The 6,587-nt window shown below is 38.5% G+C and overlaps 1 non-coding gene across 1 annotated transcript; it reads right to left on the bottom strand.

Moving 5' to 3' along the window:
* Nucleotides 1-1,816: 1,816 nt before the first annotated feature.
* LOC133758933 (U6 spliceosomal RNA) lies at nt 1,817-1,919 on the bottom strand. The gene has a single exon (XR_009865838.1). It is a non-coding gene; the product is annotated as a U6 spliceosomal RNA (small nuclear RNA).
* Nucleotides 1,920-6,587: the final 4,668 nt, after the last annotated feature.

Raw genomic sequence — 6,587 nt, 5'->3', positions numbered from 1 at the left:
AGTTGCAGCATTTTTTTATAATAAACTCTCAGGAGATATTCAACCATAGCAAATTTAAGTGTTTTGTCATTTGTAGTCATTGTTTTGTTCTTATACTTTCCTGAACTGTTTTGCAAAAAGCCTCTGAAAGCTACAGATATCTGATACCTTTCTGATTTCATAATGGGACTGGGTAAGAGTTTCCAAAACTCTAATGAAGAAACTGATGTAGGGGATGGCATTGTGGTATAGTGTTAAGCAGCTGCCTGTGATGCCAGCATCCCATATGAGCGTTATTTCATGTCCCAGCTGCTCTATGTATGATCCAATTCCCTGCTAATGTGCCTGGGAAAGCAACTGAGAATGGTCCATGTACTTGGGCCCTTACTCCCACTTGGGAGAAGCTCCTTGGGAAGAAGCTCCTTGGGAAGAAGCTCCTGGCTCTTGGCTTTGGCCTGGCCCAGTCCTGGCTGTTGCAGCCAGTTGAGGAGTAACTCTGTAACTTTGCCTTTCAAATAAATAATTCTAAAAAAAAAAAATAAGAAGAAGAAGAGAAAGTAAAAGGCAAAATGCAACAAAAAAAAGCTGATGTTCTCATGAAACTGATAATGTAAGATCAGGTAGGGCCACAATTAATTAAATAGGAGCAAATGAGGTGACAAAGGCTGACTGTGGTTTTCATCTCAGAATACTGCTTTTATTAATGTTTTGTTTGCAGATTTTCTAACAATTCCCTTTCCCTTTTCTCTTTAAGCCATTTATATAACTCACAGCTACTTGGTAAAGTAAATCTTTGTTAACAAAAGATGAAGTATTCTCCTTATCTGATCCTTCCAAAATATAGAAATTCTTGTTGTATATTCTCATTTTCATGATAATAGCTATTTGCATATGCTAAATAATAATCTGTTCTTCCTGTAACTGGAAATAATCAGAAATATGGTTTATATTACCAAGACATTCACTGGAATGCCTGGTTTTAAGGAACAAAAGCTGATTTTTATGCAGTCAAGGCTTATAAAGCCCTTTTAGAAAAAACAAATAGTTTGGTATCTTCCTTAAAAGATCCATGCCAGGGCAGTGCTGTGGCACAGAGGGTTAAGCCACACCTGCAGCACCAGCATCCCATAAAGGTGCTGGTTCAAGTCCCAGATGCTCCAATTCTGATCCAGCTCCCTGCCAATTTTCCTTTCCTGGGAAAGCAGCAGAAGGTGGCCCAAGTACATGGGCCCCTGCAACCTCAAGGGAGACCCAGACAAAACTCCTGGCTCCTGGCTTCTGGCTTCATTTCAGCCTGGCCCAATGCAGGCCTTTGCAGCCATTTGGGGGGAATGAACCAGAATATGAAAGATCTCTTTCTCTCTCTCTCTCTCTCTCTGTAACTCTGCCTTTAAAAGTAAAAACAAAAACAAAAAAAAACTCTGCCTTCATAGATGAATAAGGAAGGTCACTTGCTGAGGTCCAGAACCTTAACAGACACAGGAAACACTGAAGAGAGGAAATCACTGCAATCTGTACGAACTGCAGACAAAATCTGCTGAAAAATTCATTGGTTTGGCTTTTCAGTCTCAGGGTTTTTTTTGTTTGTTTTTTTTTTTTTTTTTTTTTTGATCTGATGGCAGGAGCCAGGTGCTTATCCTGGTCTCCTATGGGGTGCAGGGCCCAAGCACTTGGGCCATCCTCCACTGCACTCCCTGGCCACAGCAGAGAGCTGGCTTGGAAGAGGGGCAACCAGGACAGGATCGGTGCCCCGACCGGGACTAGAACCCGGTGTGCCAGCGCCGCAAGGCGGAGGATTAGCCTAGTGAGCCGTGGCGCCGGCTCAGTCTTTTTTTTTTTTAATATGGAATGCTTCACGAATTTGTCAGTCATCCTTGCACAGGGACCATGCTAATCTCTGTATTGTTCAGTTTTAGTATATGTGCTGCTGAAGTGAGCACATAGTTTTTTAAATATACTCTGAATTCTTTATGAAAAGTTCCATCTAAGCAAAGTTAAAAATTAACCATGTGGTGCATAACCATTCTTCCTGCTCTTAGGTAAATAAGCAGGCCAGATTTAATGAGATTAGACTCATTTTGCAAACAAATTAGTTCATTGTAATTCAATTTATGTAAGTAGGATGACTTTAGTAAAAGGCAAAAGATTTATAGATTCTGAAGAGAAACCAGAGTATTAGGATGACTTCAGAAAGAAGACTCTATTTCAACTGAAAACTATAGTGTATTTTATAGGTATTAAATTCTAATCCTATTCATTGTCTTCAAGGTTTTGCTATTTACTTATAAGGTAAGCTGGATCATGAATTCCTATAGTTTCTTCCTGTAGTTTCTATGTGACTACACCTCTCCATTTTAAGTCTCTCTCTTCCTTTCTGACTTGGTATCACTGAGAATAAAATGGCCCTTTCTTGAAACCCTGCAACCTGGAACTAGGGGACTGATATAAAGTTCAGAGAAACCACAACAGTTCATCTTTTGGGTCTGTGCTATATGTGCCACTCAAAAAGTTCACTTAAACATCAAATAATATCATCAAACATATTCAAAATGCAAAAAAGGAAATCCATCACTGTCACCAAAGATGTTTCAAGCCAATATCCAGAAATCTCAACTGACTCCCCATGGTCTCAAACCAATGTTTATAATCTGCTCTGATTATTAACCTGATTTTAATACCTTCGTATGATTTTGTTTTTCTTTATTCTTCCTTCATTAAATGCCTGATTGCTTACATCATATGTGGATCTCACTTAGGGGTTTCCCTACTCCCACCTATACCACGACTCCTGAAATAATGCACAATGGATCAACTGGATAGAACTGTTTCCAAGACTGACAGACTAGTTCAATGGAATATGGAGCAATCTACCAATTCAACCTTCTGAATCATGAAGATTTTGGGGGAAGTTTCTGATTGGAGAATGGTGAAGTTCATGACATGCTACCCCAAAATATGACACCATGGAATACTGAGTATTTTTGAGAAATTCCAAGTACTAGATATTCTCTGACTGAGGCTGTTCAGAAGATCCTCATGTGAGAGATGCCTTTCGTATACACAGAGGAAAGGAATCTTCTTATCTCCAAATATGGAGAGATTCCAAAAAGAATATGAATGATCAGGCCTTACTAAGTTAACCTCCAATTTATCACATTTAGTTCATGGCCTTCTACCCTATTACATTTTTCTACAACATTTCACTCCTCATTGTACCTAGTATAAAATGCTCAAGCTTAGCCTATCCTTTGGGCCCTCAATTGTTTAGGAATGCTCTCATATCACATGAATTTTATATTTAAAAAATACATACTTTACACTTGTTTTTTTTTTTAAAGATTTATTTCTTAATTGAAAGGCAAATTTATAGAGAGACAGAGAAGTCTTTCAACCACTGGTTCTTCCATCCAACTAGTTCCCAGTAGGCCGCAACAGCTGAAGCTGTGCTGCTTCAAAGCCAGGAGCCGGCCGGCGCTGTGGCTCAACAGGCTAATCCTCCGCCTTGCGGCGCCGGCACACCGGGTTCTAGTCCCAGTCGGGGCACCGATCCTGTCCCGGTTGCCCCTCTTCCAAGCCAGCTCTCTGCTGTGGCCAGGGAGTACAGTGGAGGATGGCCCAAGTGCTTGGGCCCTGCACCCCATGGGAGACCAGGATAAGCACCTGGCTCCTGCCATCAGAACAGCGCGGTGCGCTGGCCACAGCGCGCTACCGCGGCGGCCATTGGAGGGTGAACCAACAGCAAAAAGGAGGACCTTTCTCTCTGTCTCTCTCTCACTGTCCACTCTGCCTGTCAAAAATAAAAAAAAAAAAAAAAAAGCCAGGAGCCAGGAACTTCTTCTGGGTCTCCCACACAGGTACAAGGGCCCAAGGACTTGGGCCATTTTCCACTGCTTTCCCTGGCCATAGCAGAGAGCTGGATCAGAAGTGGAGCAGGACGTGAACCAGCATCCTATATGGGATGCCAGCATTGCAAGCAGTGGCTTTACCCTCTATGCCACAACGCAAGTCTCAACTTTACACTTGTTAATCTGTCTTTTATTACAGAGTCTCAGTACAAACAACAAAAGAGTAGAAAGAAAATATTCTCTCCTCCATTATGCTTTCTAGATTTTTCACATTAAAAATAAACAATCTTATAATTTCCATTTCTGAAATGATCCAAATTTCGCTAAGCTATAATTGCATGGAGTGTAAAAGAGGAAAAGAAATCATCTTTAAGATGGTGAGATCAGCAACATGAAACTAATTCTACTAAAACAATGTCATCTTTTTTGTAGTTGATGGGGACTGAAATGTTCTAATACTGTTGAGAATTTCATTGAAAAATTTTACAATGGTCTATATCATTCTAACACCTCAATCATGCAACAAAAAAGCATATCATGAATTTGATTGTTGAGGAAAACTTTGAATTATTCTAAAATTAAACAGCATACTTATTCCTGAATTTCATTTTATATTATTTCAAGGAATTAGAGGTATATTACTCAACAAACTACAAAGGATTTAGTGAAGAATATACAATAAAGAATGCTACTAATATTTGATCTCAACTACAACTACTTTAATACTAGTTGACTAATACTAATTGACAAGTTCTGTAAGCTTGATACATTTTTATCCAATTTTCCAATCTGTCTTTGTTATACTTAACACTTTAATTAAACTAAACTGTCTCCAAATGATACTGAAAAATGGTTTGTAAAGACAAACATTAATGTATTGCATATAAACAAAGGACAGCGCTTGAATAGTATCATGTATGCATTTCCAAGGAATATGTAATTATTTGTAGACATTGTAGAGAATGAAAATGAAATTGATTCTTCATTGAAGTCACTTTGCAGAGTTATGGGAGCTGCCCTTAGCCAAGGTATAAAGTATTACTAAATTTACTTTTAAAGAAACTGCTTTAAGAAACAAATTATTTTAGCTTTAACATACAACACAAGGAAAAAAAAAAACACGTAAAATATTGTATAATAAAATCAATTAACTGTTGGGACGGTACTGTGGTGCAGTGCGTTAAAGCCCTGGCCTGAAGCGCTAGCATCCCATATGGGCACCGGTTCTAGTCCCGGCTGCTCCATTTCTGATCCAGCTCTCTGCTGTGGCCTAGGAAAGCAGTAGAAGATGGCCCAAGTCCTTGGGCCCCTGCATCCACATGGGAGGCCTGGATGAAGCTCCTGGCTGCTGGCTTCGGATCGGTGCAGCTCCGGCTGTTGCAGCCATCTGGGGAATGAACCAGCGGATGGAAGACCTCTCTCTCTGTCTCTACTTCTCTCTGTAACTCTGACTTTCAAATAACTAAAATAAATCTTAAAAAAAAAAAAAAAAAACTGGGGCCAGTGTTGTGGCACAGTGAGTTAAGTCACTGTTTATAATGCTGCCATCCCATATAGGAGTGCTGCTTCAAGAACCTGCTGCCCCCGTTATGATCCATATTCCTGCTAATGTGCCTGAGAACGCAGCAGTGAATGACCAAAGTACTTGGGCCCCTTTCAGCCAATGGAAAACCAGGACTGAGTTACAGGCTCCTACCCTCAGTCTGCTCAGGATATTTTGCAGATATTTGGAGGAGGGTCCCAGCAGGCAGAAGATCAATTTCCTTATCTCTCTCTCTCTCTCTCTCTTTCTCTCTCTCTCTCTCTCTCTCTCTCTCCCTATCCTTTAAATAAATACATAAGTAAATCATTTTAAAATAAAAGAACATTCAATTGAAGAATTGCTTCTCTGACACAAAATGGAGAATATTACCATCAGATTTTGTAAAATAATACATATTTTAAATATCTCACTGGATTTACTACCAAAGTATTTTTATGAACAATAATATTAGATTTTAATACTTTTATGTCTGTTTGTATTTTTGATTAGCCACTTATTAATTCTAATAAGAAAAGGTCATAGAGACTGTTAAATTATAAGAAATAAAATTAACATTAGATCTTAGAGATTTTTCTTAAATAATGGATTATTTTAATAGCCAGATTTGTTTTAATAAGCATTTTCCCTTGAATATTTATTTATACCCTGACAAGGGAATAATTCACATTTAGACTACTGAACTACTTTTCTCAAAGGTTTAGAGAAACATTGGATACCTTAAGTAGCCAGAAATAGAAAAGCAACCTATGTAGCTTGCTGATGATGACCTTATTTTGCCCTAAAGGTACAGATTACTATTGCAATCTGCATCTCCCTGGTGGATTTAAAAGGGATGTTATACTATGTTTCCATGTATCATTCCCTCCACGAGCTTATTTATAACATCATTGGAAAATTTATACCAGTGTACATATAAGAATTCCATAATGCAGTTTAATGCAATATGAGCAAGTAATAAACATGTCTTTTTGATTATGTGTTAGTGGTGACACAATTCCAAGATAGAACGCACCCCTACTACAAATATAGAAGTATCTAAATAACCCTTCAATAATGTGATCCCCACTCAAAATAAACATTACTAGCAGATCAGAGTTTGAAGAAGTTCTAAGAGAAACACACTAAATAACAATAAAAGATAACTCACTCATTTACATTTCAACATTTAACTGCTCATAATCCAAATTCTAATATTAACAAGCACCTCTTTCTTAAGGCAA

The sequence above is a fragment of the Lepus europaeus genome, chromosome 4, assembly GCF_033115175.1.
Source record: "Lepus europaeus isolate LE1 chromosome 4, mLepTim1.pri, whole genome shotgun sequence".
NCBI lineage: Eukaryota > Metazoa > Chordata > Mammalia > Lagomorpha > Leporidae > Lepus > Lepus europaeus.
Note: the sequence above shows the minus strand (reverse complement) of the source record. Positions and strands in the feature narration are given on the sequence as shown.